Source organism: Schistocerca serialis, chromosome 3, assembly GCF_023864345.2.
Source record: "Schistocerca serialis cubense isolate TAMUIC-IGC-003099 chromosome 3, iqSchSeri2.2, whole genome shotgun sequence".
Lineage (NCBI taxonomy): Eukaryota > Metazoa > Arthropoda > Insecta > Orthoptera > Acrididae > Schistocerca > Schistocerca serialis.
The window spans coordinates 304,323,377-304,350,160 of NC_064640.1; the positions used below are offsets into that span (position 1 = coordinate 304,323,377).

Sequence of the window (26,784 nt, forward strand, 5' to 3'; positions counted from 1 at the left end):
GCTAAGTCTACTATTGATTTCATCTGCAGAGTGTTTCACAGTTCTTATTGTACGCTTCCAGAGACTGTAGTAAACGAGACTTACATGGGAGATTACGTCTGGAAAGGATCCATTTCCATGTTATAAAGAAACCAAAATTGACTTTTTTAAATCTTAGGTTTATGTTTATGCTACACAGTTAAGAACAGACGAATGGAAAGACTGGTAAAGCCCAACTTCGGGGAAGATCAGTTTAGATTCCGTAGAAATGTAGGAACACGCGAGGCAATACTGAAACTATGACTTATCCTAGAAGGTAGATTAAGTAAAGGCAAACCTACGTTTATAGCATTTTTAGATTTAGAGAAAGTTTTAGGCAACGCCGACTGGAATACTCTCTTTCAAATTCTGAAGGTCGCAGGGATAAAATACAGGGAGCGAAAGGCTGTCTACAATTTGTACAGAAACCAGATGGCAGTTATAAGAGACGAGGGCCAGGAAAGGGAAGCAATGATTGAGAAGGGATCGAGACAGGGTTGTAGCATATTCCCGATGTTATTCAATCTGTATATTGAGCAAGCAGTAAAGGAAAGAAAAGAAAAATTTGGAGTGGGAATTAAAATCCAGGGAGAAGAAATAAAAATCTCGAGGTTTGCCGATGGCATTGTAATCCTCTCAGAGACAGCAAAGGACTTGGAAGAACAGTTGAACGGAATGGACAGGGTCTTGAAAGGAGGATATAAGACGAACATACACAAAAGCAAAACGAGGATAATGGAATGTAGTCGAATAAAATCAGGCGATGCTGAGGGAATTAAATTATGAAATGGGACATTTAAGGTAGTAGATGAGTTTTGCTATTTGGGCAGCAAAATAACTGATGACAGTCGAAGTAGAGAGGATATAAAACGCAGACTGGCGATAGCAAGGAAAGCGTTTCTGAAGAAGAGAAATTTGTTAACATCCAGTATAGATTCAAGTGTCAGGAGGTCTTTTCTGAAAGTATTCGTAAGGAGTGTAGCCATGTATGGAAGTGATACATGGACGATAAACTGCTTGGACAAGAAGAGAATAGAAGTTTTTGAAATGTTATGCTACAGAAGAATGCTGAAGATTAGATGAGTAGATCACGTAACTAATGAGGAGGTACTGAATGGAACTGGGAAGAAGAGGAATTTGTGGCACAACTTGACTAGAAGAAGAGATCGGTTGGTAGGACACGTTCTGAGGCATCAAGGGATCACCAATTTAGTACTGGAGGGAAGCATGGAGAGTAAAAATCGTAGAGGGAGACCAAGAGATGAATACACTAAGCAGAGTCAGAAGGATGTAGGTTGCAGCAGTTACTCGGAGATGAAGAGGCTTGCAGAGGATAGAGTAGCATGGAGAGTTGAATCAAACCAGTCCATGGACTGAAGACTACAACACAATTAACAACTAAACGGCTCGATACGTCAACCACGTGTACTGCTATCGGTGAATTATTTTTGCCGCCCCTATCACTCGTACAACCAAATCTCCCTCTTGAGGGATTTCATAAACAAGACTCAGTATGTACCCCGTCATAAAAAGTCTAAAGGAGTCACGTCTGCGGATCTGGACGGAGAAGGATGGAGTTTGCCGTTATCTATGAACACCCCCCCCCCCCCCCGAAGGTACCGTAGAAACGTTAGTGCAAAATGTACTGGCGCGTCATCAGAACCATATTTCTTCACGGATGTCTCGTACAACGCGGAGGTGCTCTAGGACTCCCTCCAGTAACATAAAGCTAAAATAATACTCGAGCTGTCAAGTCGAAATTAATTTTTTTCATATAACCGTACGTACCACTGTAATCTTTTTACTTCAGCCGTCTTGCCTCTAATCCTGGGTATTGTTGGATACCTTCATTTTATCTATTTTTGTCTTTTGCGGGTAAGAGCTATGGAACTGTTATCTGGAGATTACTCCTTGCTGATCAAACCATACGTAAATATAGATACAAAATGTGTTTTATACAGCCTGATGTTCGAAATCTGTGGAAATGTTTTTCCTTCCTAAGCATCTGAAATTCTATACGGCAGAATTCTGGAGCTTTTTGTATTTCTGTGCCGCTGTCTTGTCATATGGTATTATCTGAAGAATTAACTCTAGCTAAAGCATACAAGCTGTTCACGGTCTTTGTTCCTTCGTTTCCAATTCTTAATTGCACTATTGGAAAATATCTGCTCAACACTAATTTCGCTGATTTTGAAACCCATGCCACAGTTTCCTTAAGCCAGATATCAAATATCTAGTGCCTCAGTTATAACACTGGTTCACCGAGCGAGATAGCGTAGAGGTTAGCATACTGGAGTCGTATTCAGAAGGACGCCGGTTCAAACCGGTGTCCAGCCATCCACATTTAGGTTTTCTGTGATTTTCCTAAATCGTTTAAGCCAAATGTCGGGATGCTGCCTTTGAAAGGGCACGACCGATTTCCTTCTTCTTCGTTCTCTAATCCGAGCTTGTGCACCGTCTCTAATGACCTCGTTGGCTCCGGGACGTTAAACACTAATCCCTTTTTAACATCTGTTCCAGTCAGATCACCAAAGTTACGTGCTGCCGGCCTTGACTAGCACTTGGATAGGCGACCCTCCAATTGAGGAGCTACTTGACTGACAAGTAACGGCTCCGGTCACGAAAACTGACAACGGTCGGGAGAGCAGTGTGCTGACCACATACCCCTCCTTACCAACATCCAGTGACGCCTATTGTTTGAGGATGACCCGGCGGTCGGTCGGTAACGTTGAGCCTTCCGTGGCCTGTTCGGACGGAGTTCAGTTTTGTATTTATTCAACTTAGTTCGTATTTCCACTTCTGACACACACCGTACCATTCCATCTACATCTACATCTACATTTATACTCCGCAAGCCACCCAACGGTGTGTGGCGGAGGGCACTTTACGTGCCACTGTCATTACCTCCCTTTCCTGTTCCAGTCTCGTATGGTTCGCGGGAAGAACGACTGTCTGAAAGCCTCCGTGCGCGCTCTAATCTCTCTAATTTTACATTCTTGATCTCCTCGGGAGGTATAAGTAGGGGGAAGCAATATATTCGATACCTCATCCAGAAACGCACCCTCTCGAAACCTGGCGAGCAATCTACACCGCGATGCAGAGCGCCTCTCTTGCAGAGTCTGCCACTTGAGTTTATTAAACATCTCCGTAACGCTATCACGGTTACCAAATAACCCTGTGACGAAACGCGCCGCTCTTCTTTGGATCTTCTCTATCTCCTCCGTCAAACCGATCTGGTACGGATCCCACACTGATGAGCAATACTCAAGTATAGGTCGAACGAGTGTTTTGTAAGCCACCTCCTTTGTTGATGGACTACATTTTCTAAGCACTCTCCCAATGAATCTCAACCTGGTACCCGCCTTACCAACAATTAATTTTATATGATCATTCCACTTCAAATCGTACCGCACGCATACTCCCATATATTTTACAGAAGCAACTGCTACCAGTGTTTGTTCCGCTATCATATAATCATTCAATAAAGGATCCTTCTTTCTATGTATTCGCAATACATTACATTTGTCTATGTTAAGGGACAGTTGCCACTCCCTGCACCAAGTGCCTATCCGCTGCAGATCTTCCTGCATTTCGCTACAATTTTCTAATGCTGCAACTTCTCTGTATACTACAGCATCATCCGCGAAAAGCCGCATGGAACTTCCGACACTATCTACTAGGTCATTTATATATATTGTGAAAAGCAATGGTCCCATAACACTCCCCTGTGGCACGCCAGAGGTGCGAGCGAATACAAATACATTAGATGTTGGATCCTTTCTTTTGGCTATTTAAGAAGTATTCATAGTAAAATATTATTAACTGCTCGTACGAAGCTTTACCCATAGACTGTTTATTCAAATTTAATTATCAACTTGTAAAAAAGCGTTTGATTTATGTATGTATGAGTATTTGTGAGATAGTTATGTTTATCGGATGGAGCTGCATTCCGGAAGGTATTTTAATACAACCGATATATCGATGGAACTTAATTTTTAAACCATTATTTACTATTGCATATTTTCCTGGCGATGGAAAGGTCTAGTTGTGTGATGGGAACAGGCTCAAAGGTTGTGAAGAATCTATGAATTCACTTCAAACCAAATACGACTCTCATCGCGACATGCTGCACCTTGTTTTCGGAGGAGAGCTGTCAAACTGTCAACGACGAAAGAACGGGCACATGATCGATGCACTCTTTTTTGTCTGAGTGAGAAACTGCCGCTTCAAGCAGCAAATTAGTGGCATCGAGATACATATGACAATGGAAACTACTGTATGAACGACAAAGGGTGTACGCACGATGAAAGTGAATTCGCCGATATTTTTGTTTGCTTGCATCTGATGTCTGGACGAAATAGAAACATATTTAACTTATATATTCGCAAGGGTACAAAATCATAAGGTAAGGAGTTGCTAGAATGTACCACCTGGCTAACAAAATAATGTTAGCAATTACATTTCTAACTTTGATAGCTAAAAAATTTTACGTCCTGTTTCAAGTTCGGAACAGTGACCACCTGTCACGAGCAGTTACCATAACTACCATGCCACTGCCACTGTTATGAGAAGTGGTAATTTCGTACTCCACAGCTTCCTTACACGAAAGTGAAAGTAAGAGGAAAGCGAATGGATAAAAATAATTTTTTCTTTACATGTGATTCTGGATCCACACACGAAACTAGACTTCATCCGAACAGGCCTTGAAGGCGCAACGTTACCGACCGACTGCTGTGTTATCCTTATCTCAAAAAATGGCTCTGAGCACTATGGGACTTAACATCTATGGTCATCAGTCCCCAAGAACTACTTAAACCTAAGTAACCTAAGAACATCACACAACACCCAGTCATCATGAGGCAGAGAAAATCCCTGACCCCGCCGGGAATCGAACCCGGGAACCCGGGCGCGCGAAGCGAGAACGCTACCGCACGACCACGAGCTGCGGACATCCTTATCTCAAAGCCGTCAGTAGATGCGGTATGGTAGGGCATATGGTCAGCACACCGCTCTCCCAGCCGTTGTCTGTTTACAAGACCGGAGCCGCTACTTCTCAGTCAAGTAGCTCCTCAGTTTGCCGCGTAAGGCCTGAGTGCACCCCGCTTGTCAACAGCTTTCGGTTAGACCCAGGCGGCCACCCATCCAGATACTAACCAACACCGACAGCGCTAAAAACTGATGATATGGCGTGAACCGGTGTTACTACCGCAGCAAGGCCTTTGGCTGGATCCACACACAGAGCAAGTTTTGAAGTTGTAATAGTGATGGATCTGCCTAAGACTCACGTGTGTTGCTGTGTGCTTCGTTATCGGTGGGCTGTGATTTTAATCTCCTCTCCTCTCCCCCGTTCTCAACATTCTTTCCTATAACACTGTGTTAAATAGAAAATATTTCTCAGATTTCGACATGAAGGCACATGTTTTCTGCATTACAGTTTCTGTTCTGTGAATAGCTCATAATATTAGCGGAGAAAACTAAGGTAACGCCTGGTGTTAACTTGTTAGGTCTTTGTCATCAATTTTATTTATGTTCATGGCATTTCAAATCAGTACAGCCCGCCGGAGTGGCCGAGCGGTTCTAGGCGCTACAGTCTGGAACCGCGCGACCGCTACGGTCGCAGGTTCGAATCCTGCCTCGGGCATGGATGTGTGTGATGTCCTTAGGTTAGTTAGGTTTAAGTAGTTCTAAGTTCTAGGGTACTGATGACCTTAGAAGTTAAGTCCCGTAGTGCTCAGAGTAATTTTTGAAATCAGTGCTTCTGGCTGCCTTATGATTCGATTTGAGGACAGAATGCAGAAGAAATAATTCTCATTGCGTCTCCGTGTGTCTGATGATTCGATTTGAGGAGAGAATGCAGAAGAAATAATTCTCACTGCGTATCCACATGTTTGATAACTTGCCTAGCCTCTTCCGTAGGAAGCAATGCTTTCTTGGCATCGTGATCAACGATGGATTCTCTGAACATAAAGTCCTCTGTCATGCACGGTGGCTTCCTCAGCCCGCAGTCCTGTATCTCAAAGGAATTCGCTGGCAGTATGCGCAACGCTGTTCTGCTAACTTTACCGCATAATTCAGGACATCATCCTGCCTGTTGGCTTCTGTCTCGGGGTTTTCGGCCGACGTTTGTTTAACGATATTTCGGACATTCTCCAGTACGGATAAGCACAAGCCGGTTTAACGTTCAGTTGTAAACGCGTTACATTTCCTTAATGTGCCACAATTTGATCATAGCCCCTCATTAGCACAGCCCCCTTATTTCTTCTTGTTCGTTCAGGCTTCTCTCCGCTGAATGGGCCCTCCGAAGTATTAGACAAACATGACTGACCAGTTTACTATACCTAGAATAAAACACTCAAAATACATAGTTGATTTCCACTATTTACGCACAATACTATGTATTTCCTTATATTTGGATTCTCCAAGCAGTCGCTAAAAAGATTAACTACAAGATTAGCTATAAGTTTGGTATAGTGTCTGGGGTGTCAAACAACGTTCGATTGATATAGATAACTGTATTAAATAATTTCTGTAATGGCGAATTGTGTAGCAAGAATGCCTGTATGGCGTCCTGTGTATAAATGTCAAATAACGAAAATGAAAGAATAAAAGGTTTAACGTACAGTCGACATCGATATGGTTAGAGATGGAGTGAAAGATTACTTGGATAAGTCTTGGGTGAGATGTTTGTCACGGCGCTTTGGAAGATACACTCTCACTATTCTCCTAATTTGATTTACGGAAGCCACGCAAAATTTAAATAATTGTGATTAGACGGGAATTTGAATCCATAGAGATCGTTCCCTTGTGTTTCTCTATTTCAGTATACCATGTCATTAGATCACAGAGATATTGCTTAGACAGACCCCTGCCCAGATGCTGAAGAAGACATGTTCCTGAAGATGACGTTCAAAGACACGAAACGCGCAGTACAATATTAATACACTAAATTGGACTGCTTACGACGACAATTTGTTATTTTTATACTACTGATAGTGTCTGCATCTGCATAAATACCGTGCAAGTGTCTGTACAGCAGGTGAACATGAAAATAAGATAACACGTATATAGTTCCCTACCAAGTGGACCGTCTTCGTTAAAATGCGCCACAAGCCAACGAACGGTGTGTGGCGGAGAGTACTTCTGGTACCACTAACTGATCCTCCCTACCCTTTTCCAGTCGTGAATGGCGCGTAGGAAAGATAATTGTCGGTAAGCCTTTGTATTCACTCTAATTCCTCGAATTTTCTCGTCGTGTGAGGGGAAGTAACATGTTGTCTGACTCTTCCAGAAAAGTGCCCTCTCGAAATTTCATCTCCGTGATTACAATGCCTCTCTTATAACGCCTGCCACTGGTGTTTGTTGAGCACCTCTGTAACGCACAGGCGCCGACTAAACGATCCCGTAACGAAACGCGCCGCTCTTCGTTGGATCTTCTCTATCTCTACTATCAGTCCTCCCTGGTAAGGATCTCACAATGATGAGTAATACTCAAGAATCGGTCGAACAAGCTCCTTGTATGCCACTTCGTGGATGAGTTACATTTGCGGAAGATCCTTCCTATGAATTTCAGTCTGGCATCTGCTTTTCCTACTATATGTTTTATTTAGTTATTCAATTCAAAGTCGCACTGAACAGATACTCCTTGATATTTTACAGTAGATACTGTTTCTAGGAGATGGTCGTCAATAGCGTAGTTGTATTGTAGAGGATTTATTTTCCTATGTATGTGCAATATGTTATATTTATTTATGTTCAGGGTCAACTGCCAGAATCGTCCATCAATTCTCTGTAGGTCATTCTTCAAATCGATCCTGTCTTCTGGCGTTGCTATTTTCGTATAGACAAACGCATCTTCTGCGAACAGTCTTAAAGAGCTTCTGATGCTTTCTACTACATCATTATATACATTATAAACAGCAACGGTCCCATCACACTTCCCTGGGGTACTCCGGATATTATCTATACATCTGTCGACTTTGTCCGTTAAGAGAAACGTGTTGAGTTCTATCTCCAAGGGCCGACCGTGGTGGCCACGCGGTTCTAGGCGCTGCAGTCCGGAACCGCGCGACTGCTACGGTCGCAGGTTCGAATCCTGCCTCGGGCATGGATGTGTGTGATGTTCTTAGGTTAGTTAGGTTTAAGTAGTTCTAAGTTCTAGGGGACTGATGACCTCAGATGTTAAGTCCCATAGTGCTCAGAGCCATTTGAACCATTCTATCTCCAAGGAAGTCTTAAACCCAGTCGCGAATCTCGTCCGATACTCGACAAACTCGTATTTTTTTCACTAATCTACTAGGTATGTTCGCTGTGGTTAAAGAGTGGAACATCAAATACCTCTTCCCAACCCACAAATTCCAACACCCCCTTGACCCGTTCGGGCGGTGTTCTTGAACATGACTTAGAATATGAGGAAAATTTTCAAGCGAAGAAGGAACTGGCTTTCCTGCTCTACCACGATTGACGAAACTGAGTGCTGAACTGCGTGGTGAGCGGTATAAAAAACTGTTCTCTAAAAAGTTCACCAACTTGTACGCCCCCAATCCACGACGAACCTCAGCTAACTACGGTTGAACGCGTTATCGACAATATTCGGCCAGGTGTTTGGATTATCCGGATAAGCATCTGTGAGTTAAGTGGAGCTGCGAGAGTGCAGTGGCCCGATTTTCGCAGGTAGGTCAGAATGGAGCGGCCGCCGGCCGGCGCATTAGCCAAGGCCGCGCTGCGAGCAGGCGAACACTGCTGAGTGCTGCTGGCTGAGGTCGCCCATCTTCAGGGACGCAGCCCCAGCTGGAAGCTTTTGCATCGCCGCACATCTTTCACGAGCTCCGGGCGGGAGCGAACACCGTCCTCCCCTAAACTGTCAGCCTGACACTGTCTCTGAGTAACTCAAGTAACCAAGTTTCAGACACCATTCATTGTATTTTTGGCTTACCCAAGCCACATAACGAGAAATTGCCACGAGCTCCTATCAAATTGTTATTATAAATATAGATCATGAGGCAGGAAATCAAATCTCTCTGAATAAAAGTAGTACTATGTCAAAGATCTTTGAGATATTCTGACATAAATTTATGGAAATAAAACTTATGTCTCCGACAGCTGTTCCTTCTGTACGTTAGATAGGCCAGACTACCAGAGTCGTCACGTATTTTGCATTTCTTTATACCCCGAGACACTGCCTGATATCAATTTGTTCCGGAAATCAATGAAAGCATGCTTTTTACTATAACGTCATTATTCAAGAAAGGAAGATTAGAGTTTTACGTTCATTTGGCATCAACTTCCCTTTACATTGTCCGTCTCGGTAGCTGCGCGGTCAGCGCGGCGGATTACTACCAGAAGGGGCCCAAGTTCGATTCACGGCGGGGTCGGAGATTTCTCCCCACTTGGTGAGTGAGTGGATGTTGTGTTGTCCTTACGTTCGTTTTGTCAGCAATGACGTTCCACTATTGAAATGGCTGTATGGGCAAGTCCCGAAAGTCTACATATTAAAAACAAAAACAAAAAACCACCTTATATCACGTTCTTCGAGTAGGAAAGGTAATTATTTAAACGTCTTTATATATTTTGTGCGCATTTTAATTCTACCTAGTTGACTGTTACGGCCGACCGGAGTGGCCGAGCGGTTCTAGGCGCTATAGTCTGGAACCGCGCGACCGCTACGGTCGCAGGTTCGAATCCTGCCTCGGGCATGGATGTGTGTAATTTCCTTAGGTTAGTTAGGTTTAAGTAGTTCTAAGTTCTAGGGGACTGATGATCTCAGAAGTTAAGTCTCATAGTGCTCAGAGCCATTTGAACCATTTGTTCAAATGTGTGTGAAATCTTATGGGACTTAACTGCTAAGGTCATCAGTCCCTAAGCTTACACACTACATAACGTAAATTAACCTAAGGACAACACACACACCCCGTAAGTAGCCAGCCAGTGACAATTTCAGTGGCATTCTTGTTGCTATGTTTTCCTTTTCCTTCGGTTTTACTTTCTTATGTAGCATTTTCTTTCTTTTCCTGCTTTCTTTGCGTGTGTGCTTCAGTTTTCTTAGGTCTGTCCACATTCGTTCCTTTTAATGTGTGTCAGGGCGCTGATGACCTCGATGTTGAGCGCCCATAAGTCACAACACACACACAATACACACACCCATGCCCGAGGGAGGACTCGAACCTCCGCCGGGACCAGCCGCACAGTCCATGACCGCAGCGCCTCAGACCGCTTGGCTAATCCCGCGGCCCTGAACCATTTGACTGTTACGTCAACGGATACAGAATTCTTAGGTTTCACATAGGAAGCTGACTCAGGAAATTTGTAATTTTCAGTGTTGGTCCAAAGGCCGCTGACGACTAACCCTCCTATTATCTTCTTTCAGTAGTCCTATTACATTCCCGTCAGGATCGTATACGCTTGACCAATATTCTAAGACTGATTTCATTAGTGTTTTACGCTCCAGTTGGCTGATATACTATTAACAAGCGCAAGTCCAACCGTTACTTGTAAAGTAAGCGTTTTGCACTTCTATTCACTGTTACTTTTAGCAATTAATAGGAACTCTATGTGTTTCACGTACCACTTTAATGCTCCAGTTTGAGGCATTTTGCCACTTAACACGAGTTTTTTGCGGCACTGGTCTGTGTAGATGAAAACTACTAAATAGCGATGTGATCCAAATTCCACGTTAAACTGAAGGTGTCACCATAACTGTCTGTGTAAGCTGGTTTTTCGATCAAAGTAAAGGAAACAGATACCTTTTCTGATTTAATCTTACCTGGTAACGCCCCGTAATACTTAAACTAATTTTCGAATGGATAAATGATTCTCTTCCTTATAGTTATTTACGTACATTCTACACTCGATTTTTAGTTAGCAGTCTCACGTTTTATTCGTCAGCTGCTGCTATAAATAAATTTTATTCTCCTGAACGCCAAGGTAAACGACTGAAAATTTGAGGAACGTGGTAGCATGCGTTAAAATAAAAATGCTTGCTTTTTCCTTGCGTTGTACGGAATGAAACGATCTTTCAAATTTATTTTGCGCTGCGTACCGGCTGATGGTATTTACGTCATTCTTTTAAGGCCCTTAATATCAGTTATTCTCTTATGCTGAATAATGTATCCCCCTTTTCTCTTAAAAATGCAATAGCGTATAATTCTGGGGACACGTTAAGTCCTCGGTGGTCGAGCAAACCCCACAACCTGTATACACGCACAAGAGCAACGCAATCAAATTTCATTACATACGTATACAGTTTCCTCCCACTGACGAGTGATTCAACGTGGGGGATTAGGCGTACAATTTTTGCCTCAGTCCCTGTTGTTGTCTGACAGCAGTATGTAATATAATGACAATTTCTGTAAGTAGGTGCCCATATCTCAGAAAACTCGTATAAGATCGGACTAACCGGAGATGTCGAGTGTACAAGAAAAAGGAACACAAATGGTCACAGACTTGTGTGATTTTTGGAAGAGGGAAGCAGATACGGAAACATCTCGACCGGCATACACTGTAAGAATGACTTTTATCACCTCACGAGAACCTACCTTGGACATTCCAAGAAGTGAGTTCCGTTGTAGAAATTAAGAATCATCTTCGTATCGCTACTGTGACGATCGACAGCAGTTAGATTAATATCAGTATGAAAAGTGCGAGATTTATATGCTCTATGACATTGGCGAAAGCACGTACTTTTGAGCAGAAATTAAATTCACGTTAAATCTCCTCGTCATCAGTCTATTGACAACCCCACAACCTGTGTACACGCACAAGAGCAGCGCAATGAAATTTCATTACATACGTATGCAGTTTCCTCCCACTGACAAATGACTCAACGTAGAGGATTAGGCATACAATTTTTGCCGCAGTCCATATTGTTGTGTGATGGCAGTATGTAATATAATGACAATTTCTGTAAGTAGGTGCCCATATCTCAGAAAACTTGTGCTCTAAGATCAATATCTGCAGATATATATATTTGGGATTCGTATAAGATCGGATTAACCGGAGATGTCGAGTGTACAAGAAAAAGGAACACAAAAGGCAAATGGTCACAGACTTGTGTGATTTGTGGAAGAGAGAAGCAGATACGGAAACATCTCGATCGGCATACACTGTAAGAATGACTTTTATCATCTCACGAGAACCTACCTTGGAAATTCCAAGAAGTGAGTTCCGTTGTAGAAATTAAGAATCATCTTCGTATCGCTACTTTGACGATCGACAGCAGTTAGATTAATATCAGTATGAAAAGTGCGAGATTTATATGCTCTATGACGTTGGCGAACGCACGTACTTTTGACCAGAAATTAAATTCACGTTAAATCTCCTCGTCATCAGTAGAATTAAGAAGAGACATCAATTTAAGTTTAGTTTCTCGTCGAGTCACATTTTTACGCTTCACGGTGTCTCAGGACAGAACTGTATAACATCAAAACGGCCACGCCAAAGAATTACGTGATGACAGATCAGCGTGTGTAAGCAACTAAGGACGGAAGTACTGCTCAGCAAGTTCGAAATGACGGAGAGCGGTGCTGCGCTGCGGCTGCCGGGGCCGAGAGCGGCTAACTGTTGCATCGTCTCCGCAGGGTTTCCTGGAAAATGATTGCTGCGCGTCAGCAGGTGTAAACTACCGGTACCTGTCTTTCCATTAGGATGTTGACAAACCTCCGCATAGCTACGTGACTTCTGCACCGGCTGGAACGTCACGTTTCGAAAACACACAATGCAAACAGTGGTACAGACTTCATGCAAAGCAGTTCATCTTACTCTTCCGCCACACCTATCTATTGACACGACACGAAATCTACAGAAGGTATAATATATTTCATTATTGTCAATTTTTTTCGAAATTATCGCTGCAGCTCAGAAATTTCTGGCAGGGATAGAATTTCAAAGTTTTCGAACAAGGCACCCGCCGGACTTATTCCGATTGCGCAGTCCAGTCTCAGTACATTCTTAACGCTGCCGTAAAAGCACCACGACAGGGAGCAGAGTGCGTGTAAACCTTCCTCCAGAGTTCACAATTATGTTCCGTACGGCCTGCGACTACACCGGCCGGTACTGACCGTTACTATATCCTTCCTCGGGCGAAGAAGCTTTCCGCTAAACCCCATCTCGCGAACTGAAGAACTGCCGCTGCACGACCGAGACATCGGTAACGACAAACCCTTCCGGTAAGGCGAACGGTGTAGCGATGGCGTAGGATGCACGAGGGCAGAAATGTTTTGGCGTATTAACAAAGCATAGCGAGCACGCGAAGAAAGGCGCGGCAGCGTCTTACCTGGGATGTGAGCTGAGCAGTGACCTGGACGCGACTGCCTGCAGCGCCCCTGGTGACTGCTTCTCCAACTCGGCTACATTCCTCGGCTCAACTGGTTCCCAGCGACACGCGGCGGCCCGCTCGCCGGATTGGGACCGTTTGCCGCTACTTGGGACAGGCTGCACTCCGCAGCTTCCCATTTCGCGGTTCGTTCAGCATTCCAGCCGCCCTCCGGCACACGTGGACGCCTGTCGCCGTCGGCTGTTTTGCAGCCACTTCTTTTTACAATTTCCTCGACAGAAAAGAAACAACTGTTGGCGGAATTCAATTCCTGAACGATCCGTTTTGAGAAATGCTTTTTTATAATAATACATTTATTGCAGACAACTGGCCATACAAGTTTATAAAGTAGACTTTTTGCACATTGTGGTTACATAGTCACTTTCTGACCGTGTCCTTTTAGTGCAGAGTTCGTTACGCAGTTCTCACTTACAGCTTGAGTTTGGTTCATGATACGTCGTTCCATGTAAGGTGACAGAAATCACGAGCTACCATACCGATAATCACCTGTTTCATCTCCAAGTATTCGTTTATCCGTGTCCGTTCAATCGTGGCCCCTGTGCCGTGAAATCCTGTAGGTATGTCTTCCCTTTTTTCCTTCAATGTTTTTAATAGTCTTATCAAAGCGTTGGTTGAGGGTAGCATCACGTCTGTACTTAGGTCTTGATTGAGGAAGGATTCCCTCGCCAGTAGATATACAAGTCTGGATTCCGTAGTTTTCAACCCTCCGATCGCTTCCTTTTTTATAGGTTGTCTTTACTCACTCTAGTGTTGTTAGGCTTTTCAGTAAAAGATGTGGTCCGATGATTTGTATGTCGTACCAACACCGACTCAAAGGAAGGCCTCGGCGCTTGTTCGTGACGTCACGTCAGCTAGGCACGGCGAACGCCAGGTCTGTTGCAGGCATACTCATAATGGTGGTGTGTCCCTCTCTGACACAGGAAAATGTGAAACTATTGGCGTTAGTTGATCAACATAAATTGTTCTGAGAGATTTCTGCAATCAAATGGTTCAAATGGCTCTGAGCACTATGGGACTCAACTGCTGTGGTCATCAGTCCCCTATAACTTAGAACTACCTAAACCTAACTAACCTAAGGACATCACACACACCCATGCCCGAGGCAGGATTCGAACCCGCGACCGTAGCAGCAGCGCGGCTCCGGACTGGAGCGCCTAGAACCGCACGGCCACCGCGGCCGGCTTTCTGCAATCAGTTAATTGCGCAATTCATTACACTTCTTAACAAATAGTGTACTCCTAAACTTAAATTTCCACCTGTTTTAAGGATTGACATACAAAAACAACTTCATGGTCCAGCAGCAACAGAATTCGTGCTTCTTTACCTTATTTGTAAATCTGAGGAAGTTATGTTTGTACTGGGTTGCTTTTACAAGAAACTGCGAACATATTGGTGCTCTTCTTTAGGTATCTTGATTGACTATGGGGTGAGTAGCACTGAATGTTAATGAAATATCTTACGATTGCACACGTTGGGGGAGGGAGTGGGGGACAGAAGAAGACGCAAAAGGGAGATACTTGTTTCATCAAATAAATTTTTTTTTATCTCATAAAGTTTCTCCTTTCAGTTGCAAGAGGGGAATATTTATCTTTTCTAATGTGCACGTTTAAAAAAGTTTAAAACATGGCTCTTAGCACTATGGGACTTAACTTCTGAGGTCATCAGTTCCCTAGAACTTAGAACTACTTCAACCTAACTAACCTAAGGACATCACACACATCCATGCCCGAGGCAGAATTCGAACCTGCGACCGTTGCGCTCTCGCGGTTCCAGATTGAAGCGCCTAGAACCGCTCGGCCACACTGGTCGGCTAAAAAAGTTTAAGCTCAGCAGTATTTTCGATGTATGAAGCTATTTTGTTTCCTGTTTATAATTCCTTTCGTTGAAAACGACTGTAATCTAATGACGGGCAACAGTTGGACATTTACACATGTAAATTAGTTCACATTTCCAGTGACGATGTCAAACGAAAATAAATAAATAAATAAAAGAAACGAGTTCATTGTAAGGGGGTTGGGGTAAGTTTCGATAGTAAAATGGATCAAGTAAATATAGTTACTTGAATGTAAAATTTCCGAAGTTTGCAATGGGGCAAAGCATCTTCTCATATTGATCTACGTTTGTTTCGACAGGATTCAGTAATACAGAACTATGATCTTCATTTGTAGCTTTACGATAGTAAGCAAATCTTTCATCTAAATAAAACTGCAGAATCCAAAACAATATCAAACATTTTGTACACAAATAAGAGATTTATAGTGATAAGCACGCCCAGGCGTTTCGTTTCTGCCTGCAACAGACCTGGCGTTCGCCGTGCATAGCTGACGTGACGTCACGAACAAGCGCCGAGGCCTTCCTTTGAGTCGGTGTTGGTCGTACGTCAATATTGGCGAGATATTGAGTCTGAAGAGTGCCATTGCTGAGGTAGCTGATGTGTTTTATTTCGTGAATAGTGATTATTGATTCAATTGCTTTCTCTGTTACATGTTACGAACCAGACGGCAGTTATAAGAGTCGAGGGACATGAAAGGGGAACAGTCTATGAGAAGGGAGCGAGACAGAGTTGTAGCATATACCCGATGCTAGTGAATCTGGACATTGAGCAAACAGTAAAGAACGCCAGGAACAAATTTTGACTAGGAATTAAAGCTCAGGGGAAAAAAAGAAAGAAAAACTCTGGGGTTCGCAGATGACATTGTAATTCTGTCAGAATCAGCAAAGGACTTGGAAGAGCTGCTGAACAGAATGAAGTGCGTCTTGAAAGGAGGGCATAGGATGAACATCAACAAAAGCAAAACAAGAATAATGGAATGTAGTCAAATTAAATCAGGCGATACTCAGGAAATTAGATTAGGAAACGAGACACTAAAAGTAGTCGATGAGTTTTGCTATTTGGGCAGCAAAATAAATGATGATCGCCGAAGTAGAGAGGATAAAAAGTGTAGACTGGCGATGGCAAGGAAAGAATTTCTGAAGAAAAGAAATTTGTTAATATCCAATATAGATTTAAGTGTTAAGAAGTCTTTCATGAAGGTATTTGTATGGAAGTGAAACATGTACCATACATAGTTTAGACAGGAAGGGGATGGAGGCTTTGGAAATCTGGTGCTACACAGGAATACTGAAGATTAGATCGGTAGATCGCGCACTGAATAGAATTGGGAAGACAAGAAATTTGTGACACCACTTGACTAAAAGGATCGGTTGACGGGACACATTCTGAGACATCAAGCCATCACCAATTTAGTACTAGAGGGAGGAGTGTGGTGTAAAAATCGTAGCGATAGACCGAGAGATGAATACAATATGCAGATTTAGAAGGATGTAGGTTGCAGTAGTTCTTCGGAGACGCTTGCACGGGATAGAGCAGCATGGAGAGCTGCGTCTTGGGACTGAAGACCACAGCAACAGTGAACATCTCTGCCGTTGGAGGAGCTTTTACTAAATTTCTGAAAACCATTATTGCTATTTTTGCCACGTTTATTTTGGAATACTGTTTGACGCTCCAATCTTACATATCGTTTCTTGTAGCTTTGTAGTGTCTTTTGAGCCAATTACAGTATCGTCTGCATGTGAGTGTGAGATTACATCGTACCTTTGGGGTATTCTTACAGTTTCTACCGTCGCAAGGATAGAAAACTGTGGAATTCGTCGATATTCCTGGAGTACTCCGTTTAATTGGAGTGGAGGCTCTGATAGGGACAACTTGTCTGAGATTCTTATTTTGTTCCATCGTGGTACTGCGCTTATAATTCGTGTTACTTACGTTGTTTTCGCTTAGAATTTCCTCGTTTTTTGTGCTAGCACTCTGTTTACTCTATAAACCAGGAGCACCTCCGAAGATGTCCAACGTAACTTTGGACGAAACGTCACGGATAGAAAAGTACCATGGACCACGGCCATACAACCCGGAAGTCATCCCCGTTTACAAGGAGGGACGTCGAACAGATGTGCAGAACTATAGACCTATATCTCTAACGTCGATCAGTTGTAGAATTTTGGAACACGTATTATGTTCGAGTATAATGACTTTTCTGGAGACTAGAAATGTACTCTGTAGGAATCAGTATGGGTTTCGAAAAAACCGTTCGAGTGAAACCCAGATCGCGCTATTCGTCCACGAGACTCAGAGGGCCACAGACACGGGTTCCCAGGTAGATGCCATGTTTCTTGACTTCTGCAAGGCGTTCGATACAGTTCCCCACAGACGTTTAATGAACAAAGTAAGAGCATATGGACTAATCAGACCAATTGTGTGATTGGATTGAAGAGTTCCTAGATAACAGAACGCAGCATGCCATTCTGAATGTAGAGAAGTCTTCCGAAGTAAGAGTGATTTCAGGTGTGCCGCAGGGGAGTGTCGTAGGACCGTTGCTATTCACAATATACATAACTGACCTTGCGGATAACATCGGAAGTTCATTGAGGCTTTTTGCGGATGATGCTGTAGTATATCGAGAGGTTGTAACAATTGAAAATTGTACTGAAATGCAGCAGGATCTGCAGCGAATTGACGCATGGTGCAGGGAATGGCAATTGAATCTCAATGTAGACAAGTGTAATGTGCTGCGAATAAATAGAAAGAAAGATCCTTTATCACTTAGCTACAATATAGCAGGTCAGTAACTGGAAGCAGTTCATTCCATAAATTATCTGGGAGCAGGCCATTAGGAGTGATTTAAAATGGAATGATCATATAAAGTTGATCGTCGGTAAAGCAGAAGCCAGACTGAGATTCATTGGAAGAATCCTAAGGAAATGCAAGCCAAAAACAAAGGAAGTAGGTTACAAAACTGGTTCAAATGGCTCTGAGCACTATGGGACTTAACATCTGAGGTCATCAGTCCCCTAGAACTTAGAACTACTCAAACCTAACTAACCTAAGGACATCACATACATCCATGCCCGAGTCAGGATTCGAACCTGCGACCGTAGCAGTCGCGCGGTTCCGGACTGAAGCGCCTAGAACCGCTCGGCCACCGCGGCCGGCAAGTAGGTTACAGTACACTTGTTCGCCCACTGCTTGAATATTGCTCACCAGCGTGGGATCCATACCAGAAAGGGTTAATAGAAGAGATAGAGAAGATCCAACGGAGAGCAGCGCGCCTCGTTACAGGATGATTTAGTAATCGCGAAAGCGTCACGGAGATGATAGATAAACTCCAGTGGAAGACTCTGCAGGAGAGACGCTCAGTAGCTCGGTACGGGCTTTTGTTGAAGTTTCGAGGAGTCGAGCAGTATATTGCTCCTTCCTACGTATATCTCGCGAAGAGACCGTGAGGATAAAATCAGAGAGATTAGAGCCCACACAGAGGCATACCGACAATCTATCTTTCCATGAACAATATGAGACTGGAATAGAAAGGAGAACCGATAGAGGTACTCAAAGTACCTTCCGCCACACACCGTCAGGTGGCTTGCGGAGTATTGATGTAGATGTAGAAGAATTCTCGGCAGCTGAAACATCCGGTCGTGAAAGCCTTCTTCGAACCACGTACGTACACTGGGAACTGTATGACTCGTTGCATTGTCCTACTGGTAGATGCCATCGTGCCGAGGAAAAACAAACTGCTTATAGGGATGGACATAGACCCCAACGATACATGCAGACTTGTGTTGATTCATTGTGACTTCCAGAATGACAATATCGTCCAGAGAATACAACGAAAGTATTCTCCAGACCATAACGCTCCCTCAAACGGCGTGTACCTTTCGATTTCAGATGTTTCACACAGTACACGCCAACGACCGTCTGTTCGATGGAGCATAAAACGTTACTCATCTGAGAAGGCTACCTGTCGCTACTTAGTGCACATACAGCTGCGATATTGGTGTGCAAATTCCAGCCTTCGTCACCGATGAACAGCGGTCAGCATGGGCGCATCAACCAGGCGCCTGCTGCAGAGGCCCAGACGCAGCAACGACTGCTGAACGGTCGCTGAGAAAACGCTGTTGATAACCCCCTGCTTCATCTTGGCGGTCAGTTGCTCAACAGTTGCACGATTATTCGCCTGTACACAACAGTTGCACGATTATTCGCCTGTACACATTAACACAAACGTTATTCACCCCCGTCGTCTATGGCCCGTGCCGGCCGGAGTGGCCGAGCGTTTCTAGGCGCTACAGTCTGGAACCGCGCTACCGCAACGGGCGCAGGTTCGAATCCTGCCTCGGGCATGGATGTGTGTGATGTCCTTAGTTTGGTTTAAGTAGTTCTAAGTTCTAGGGGACTGATGACCACAGCAGTTAAGTCCCATAGTGCTCAGAGCCATTTGAACCATCTATGGCCCGTGGTGCACCACAGTTGCCTCGACTCCAGTTTTAGATAGCGCCATTCTGCCATGCGTGGTGTACTTTGACCACGGCGGCACTCGGAAAGTATACTAACATAGCTGTGTCTGAAATGCTTGCACCCTTGGTCCGAAAGCCATTGGTAATACCCTTTTCGCCTGCCGGGGTGGCCGAGCGGTTCTAGGCGCTGCAGTCTGGAACCGCGCGACCGCTACGGTCCACGGATATTATTCTTGAGTTGGAGTGGTAATATGGAATGTTTTCGTTACTGCAAGATCTTAACGAAATTTCAGTCTCCCCACCTACACAGGTAGAGACGGGCATCGTAATACAATCAGCTATATTACTGAATTTATAAAGTGATACACAGTATTAATCTGATATTTACAACTCCCCTGTACTGCTATTTGGTTACCTTAAAGACGTTGTAGGTGACGAGACATTTGACTGTCTTAAGAGAGTTCGAAAGTGACGAGACATCCTGTGACAGAGGTCGAGAGCCGGCGTCGTGACCGCGCGGTTCTAGGCGCTTCAGTCTGGAATCGCACGACCGCTACGGTCGCAGGTTCGAATCCTGCCTCGGGCATTGATGTGTGTGATGTCCTTAGGTTAGTTAGGTTTAAGTAGTTCTAAGTTCTAGGGGACTGATGACCTCAGAAGTTCAGTCCCATAGTGCTCAGAGCCATTTGAACCATTTAATACCCTTTTGGACGTCAGATAAAGTGCTCCGTTTCCGCATTTACAACAATTGCCCTGTTTTTCTCATCCTCCGACACGCTTTTTACACCCTATACTCTCCACTGCTAGTTCCACCATCTGCCATCTGTGATTGGTTTTTGCACTTAGACGTCGAACATAGGCGGAGGTCACTTTAATGTGACTTGACCGTGTAACCACAGGTATAATTCATCGTTTACTGCAGAAAGGGATAGGAATAACAGAGATTTTAGCGTAATCAGAAGGAAACTGAGAAAACACGAACGGTATTACACTGTTAGTAAGGTGATAGACCTCTTATTGGATTCTTCGTAGAAGAAAGATAAATTTAGTTTTGTTCTCATGGAAACAAAAGACTTTACCGATTACAATAATTGGTAGCCAAAATTCTGCAAAAAAACTTGCCTTAGTAATCATTCTTAAGGAAAAGATCTTCCAAAGTATCATGAATTTAGTTTCAGCAAAGATGCACGACAGATAGCTCAATGTAAGATGAACATCTATGGCCCGCGAGCTGATACCGTTTATTTACGGAATACTCAGATGAATCTAGAGCACTGAAGAGACAAAGAAACTGGTAGACCTGTCTAATATTGAGTAGTACCCCTGCGAGCACGCAAAAGTGCTGCAACACGACGTGACATAGACTCGACTAATGTCTGAAGTAGTGCTGGAAGGAACTGACACCATGAATACTGCAGGGCTGTCCATAAATCCGCAAGAGTACGAGGGGGTGGAGATCACTCCTGAACAGCACGTTGCAAGGCATTACAGATATCCTGAATAAAGTTCATGCCTGGGACGTTTGGTGGCCAGAGGAAGTGTTTATACTCGTAAGAGTGTTTCTGGAGCCCTCTGCAGCAATTCTGGTCTTGTAGGGTGTCGCATTGTCCTACTGGAATTGCCCAAGTCCGTCGAAAAACACAATGGACATGAATGGATGCAGGTGATTTGACAGGATGCTTACATACGTGTCACCTGTTAGAGTCGTATCTAGACTATAAAGGGTCCCATATCACTCCAACTGCGCTTGCTCCAAGCCATTAAGGAGCCTCCACCAGCTTGAAGAGTCCCATGCTGACATGCAGGGTCCATGGATTCATGAAATTGTCTTCATACCCGCACACGTCCAACAGCTCGATACAATTTGAAACGAGACTCGTCCTGGGGCATGGATGTCTGTGATGTCCTTAGGTTAGTTAGGTTTAAGTAGTTCTAAGTTCTATGGGACTGATGACCTCAGATGTTAAGTCCCATAGTGCTCAGAGCCATTTGAACCATTTTTTCGTCCGACCAGGCAACATGTTTCCGGTCATCTACAGTCCAATGTCGGTGTTGACGGGCCCAGGCGAGGCGTAAAGCGTTGTATCGTGCAGTCATCGAGGGTACACGAGTGAACCTTCGGCTCCGTAAACCCATATCGATGATGTTTCGTTGAATGGTTCGCACCGTGAAACTTGTTGATGGCCCAGCATTGAAATCTGCAGCAGTTTGCGGAAGAACTGCCGCTTTACCTCCGAGGATGTCTCCCGCAGTCGGAGACGAAACGTCAGGAGAGAGTTTTATGCTTCGACCACGGCCTATCAGCCCGGAAGTTTTAAGTGAAGGACTGCAATTCTGTAATGTTGGAAGATTCTCTTCTGTGGTCGTTAGTTCCGTTCTTGCAGGATGTTTTTCCGGCCACACCGATGTCGGGGATCTGATGTGTTACCGGATTCCTGTCATTCACGGTATACTTGTGAAACAGTCGCACGAGAAAATCCCCACTTCATCGCTACCTGGGAGATGCTGTGTCCCACGCTCGTGCGCCGACTATAACATCACGTTCAAACTCACTTAAATCTTGATAACCTGCCATTGTAGCAGCAGTAACCGATCTAACAACTGCGCTAGCCGCTTGTTCTCTTATGGAGGCGTTGCCGACCGCAGCGTCGTATTCTGCCTGTTTACGTATCTCTGTATTTGAATACGCATGCCTATACCAGTTTCTTTGGCGCTTCAGTGGATATACGACACATGTAGTCATTATAGTGTTTGGAAGTCATTGGGTCTAGACATTCAAGGTCGTCAGTATAATCTCCAGATATCTGAGGGTCATAGTATGTAGACATTCAGGGCCGATAGACAGATGTTGCCAGATCCTCACCCCACCTTTTTAGTTCTCTCCTATTGTCTGAAAAAATGACAGGCTGTTATCCAGTTGGCTAGATGCTTGGGATTTCGCCGTGTCTCTCATCAACTGCGAGTTTTATAGTAACTTAAGTTAGAAATAATTACACATCGCTTATTATCGCACCAGCAGGCCAGCAGTACTTCCTAGAACATTTTCCAGTGAGTGTCAACAGTCAGTGCAGATCCGCGTTAAGAACACGGAATGATGTATGTGTCAAACATATGTACTGTCCATTTTTCCTATCTGCTAGTTGAGAATGAAATGGCCGATATGGGTAACTGATATCGGCTGTCAGCTAGAGGTAGCACATACCTCCTGCCACTTGGGCAGCGTGCATGCGCGATCTTGCTCCCCTCTCAGTTGCTCATAGTGCGCTGTGTGATCTATATTGTGCATACACTATATGATAAAAGTGTCTGGACATCTACTAGTGGACATTAGTATTGGGTTTATTACCATAAAATGTACGTCACATTTAAGAAGAAAATCTTGACTGGGAGTAGAAAAAAAGTTATTTTGCCACATTGCCACGGATTTCTCTGCGGATGTATTTGTTTACAAAGAATTATGCATCTGCCATAACCTTATAGTCCCTATTTAAAAATGAAAATCGTGACTGGCAATAGAAAGAAAGTTATTGTGCCAGCCTGCCACTGATTCATCTGGTGACGATGATGTATTTTTTTTTAAAAAATCATGCATCTGCCATTTCATGTAATGTGTTTTTAAAAAACGAAATCGTAATTGGCAGTAGAAAAAGTTATTTCATAAACAAATCCATTACTTACATTTCGTTCCGAAGACAGAACTTCTGCTACCTCTGCCATTTGACCTCCATCGTTGTTCCATTCGCGAATGGCGCACAGGAAAAAAATGATTGTTAGTAAACCATGTGTGTGTGTGTGTGTGTGTGTGTGTGTTTGTGTGTGTGGTCTTCAGTACTGAGACTGGTTTGATGCAGCTCTCCATGCTACTCTATCCTGTGCAAGCTTCTTCTTCTCCCAGTATCTACTGCAGCCTACATCCTTCTGAATCTGCTTAGTGTATTCATCTCTTGGTCTCCCTCTACGATTTTTACCCTCCACGCTGCCTCCAGTACTAAATTGATGATCCCTTGATCCCTCAGAACATGTCCTACCAACCGATCCCTTCTTCTAGTCAAGTTGTGCCACAGACTCCTCTTCTCCCCAATTCTATTCAATACCTCCTCATTAGTTATGTGATCTACCCGTCTAATCTTCAGCGTTCTTCTGTAGCACCACATTTCGAAAGCTTCTATTCTCTTCTTGTCTGAACTATTTATCGTCCATGTTTCACTTCCATACATGGCTACACTCCATACAAATACTTTCGGAAACTTCCTGACACTTAAATCAATAATCGATGTTAACAAATTTCTCTTCTTCAGAAACGCTTTCCTTGCCATTGCCAGTCTACATTTTATATCCTCTTTACTTCGACCATGATCAGTTATTTTGCTCCCCAAATAGCAAAACTCCTTTACTACTGTCAGTGTCTCGTTTCCTAATCTAATTCCCTCAGCATCACCCGACTTAATTCGACTACATTCCATTATCCTCGTTTTGCTCTAATTTATCGGATTTTCTCGGATTGTCTTGTTGTGATCATCTCGAGAGATGCATGTGGCGGGAAGTAATATGTCGCCCAACTCTTCCCAGAACGTACTGTCTCGGATTTTTGACAGTAAACCTCTCTTGTAGTGACTACCACTGGAATTTGTTTAGCATCTCCGTAAAATTCTCGCGCTGACTAAACGGCTGCTTACGTGCGCTCTGTGTTGGATCGTGTGAATCTCTTCTATTGATGTGACCTGGTAAGGGTTGGATTCTGAAGAAAATTATTAAAAATCAAATGTTCAAATGTTTGTGAATTCCTAAGGGACCAAACTGCTGAGGTCATCGGTCCTTAGACTTACACACAACTTAAACTAACTTATGCTAAGAACAACACACATACCCATGGCCGAGGGAGGACTCGAACCTCCGGAGGGAGGAGAAAATTATTAAAAAATGAGTCAAACAAATGTTTTGTAAGACACATCTTTTGAGGATTAATTATACTTCCTTAAAATTTTCTGGTTGAGCCTGGGCCTGGCATCTGCTTTCCCCTACATTTTGTTTTATGCGATGATTCCGTATTAGGTCGTCTTGGATGGTCCCTTCCAAGTATTTTATGATTGTTACTGTTTACAGTGATTTGTCTTCAAAAGAGTAAGCGCACCATACTGGAACTGCCGACCTATTGATGTACATTATGTTACATTTTCTTACATTCATTGTCAACTTGCAGACTACGCAGCAATCATCGATCATCGGCAGATTGTCCTGCAACATCTAAGTCAAATTATGAAGTATTACAAAACGTTTCTGCCCCATTCAGGAATCGTTGTCTGACTGGCTAAGTAACCCCTGAATGGTACAGCTGTTACAACACTTTTACTGTGTGGAATTCTGGCTCACGGATCCGTGTTCTGGACTTCATACGTCTTCTTTTTCTTGTACCTTTGTCTCGCATCCGGGCAGGGTCGCTATGATTGTTAACGGATTCGGCATGGTTAATGTAAGCTGTAAGCTGTAAGCGGTAACCGGATGCTCCTCCTGTCGCCAGCCCGTTACCCACCTCGGGACGGAATGTGCGTACCCCAACTGTCTGCATGTAGTGCGATTGATAAGAAGGAGTTTCCTAAATGTTTGCGAATCGTGTAACTGAGGTGTGATTTGATCACCATCCCGGTGTTCACCTTGTCGAATGTGCGAAACTATAAAAGCCACATTCAGGCTAGCCAGCACACTGAATCGATCCATGGCCGACGGACTTCCACGTCCCGACAGCGGCACAATAACACGTACGACTAACAGTCGTTCTGGACTATGTAGCATATTTAAAAAAATCGAAGTAAACCACACCCACTTTATTAATTACTGATAATTGCCACCCTGCCACTGACTCCCTTGCTTATAAAAGCCCTATCGCCGGCAGGTGTGGCCGAGCGGTTCTAGGTGCTTCAGTCTGGAACCGCGCGACCGCTACGGTCGCAGGTTCGAATCCTGCCTCGGGCATGGACGTGTGAGATGTCCTTAGGCTAGTTAGGTTTAAGTAGTTCTAAGTTCTAGGGGACTGATGACCTCAGATGTTAAGTCCCATAGTGCTCAGAGCCATCTGAACCATTTCTTATAAAAGTCCTATTGACTCCACATCTTAAAGCAAGATGATGACGCCGACTTAAGGGTATTATAAGCAATATTTTAATACAAAAACGTGTGAGAATTATGGAATTGTCTGACAGACAATAACTGATGTCACCGGGGGCACTTCGACAAATACCACTGTTTGTTAGCGTGGGTATGTAAACCCATGGAAGTAGGTTTGTGATGAATTAAATGGTACTTCTTGAACAGTTTTTTGAATGATACAGGAAGGAAATACATCTAAATTTATCTCCTGAACTAACACGCTCGTACAGTTCATCGCATGACGTGCGAGACATAATCACCCACGTGATTTCAGACTTTCTCAGCGTTTTCAAACGACAAAATGTTCTCGGATGATCAGCCAAGTAGCGACGTCGTCTTGTCGCAATGTTTCAATGACTTTCGTACCAGTCATCTTCAGTCGAAGATAATGAGTGCGAATCCCATTGAAACGACGACGCAACCACTAGACTTACCACCAGAGAAGATTTTATCATCATCATCTGTATTGGGTTTGTTGTCCCTAAATACACTGATCTAAAAAATCGCAACACCAAAAAATAATTAATGTAGAGTAATGAAATTTCAGGAATACATTCGTCTAGGTAACATATTTAAGTGATTAATATTACAAGATAACAGGTTAATGTAAGCGCGAAATAGGCCATTGAAAATGTGAAATTCTGGGTCATTAATAGCCCGTGTAACCACCAGAATGTTGAGTGCAAGAATGCAGACGTGCATGTATTGCGTGCATGCCTGTTGCATTTAGTCGGTCAATACAGGGACGGTTAATGCTGATTGTGGATGACGCTGGAATTGTCATCCGATGACGTCCCATGTTGTTGTTGTTGTGATCTTCCAGTCCTGAGATTGGTTTGATGCAGCTCTCCATGCTACTCTATCCTGTGCAAGCTGCTTCATCTCCCAGTACGTACTGCAGCCTACATCCTTCTGAATCTGCTTAGTGTATTCATCTCTTGGTCTCCCTCTACGATTTTTACCCTCCTCGCTGCCCTTCAGTACTAAATTGGTGATCCCTTGAT

The 26,784-nt window shown here is 43.8% G+C and overlaps 2 protein-coding genes across 17 annotated transcripts in view; one reads left to right on the forward strand and one right to left on the reverse strand.

The window, feature by feature from the left end:
• Positions 1-13,405, reverse strand: part of LOC126470094 (uncharacterized) — a 1,674,514-nt gene extending 1,661,109 nt beyond the window's left edge. For all 16 annotated transcript variants that reach the window (XR_007586124.1, XR_007586123.1, XM_050097649.1 and 13 more), the window contains exon 1: positions 13,286-13,405. The gene's annotated coding sequence lies outside the window, so the exon portion shown is untranslated. The remainder of the gene's footprint in view (positions 1-13,285) is intronic.
• Positions 1-26,784, forward strand: part of LOC126470797 (nicolin-1-like) — a 212,500-nt gene that overhangs the window by 8,278 nt on the left and 177,438 nt on the right. The window lies entirely within an intron of this gene.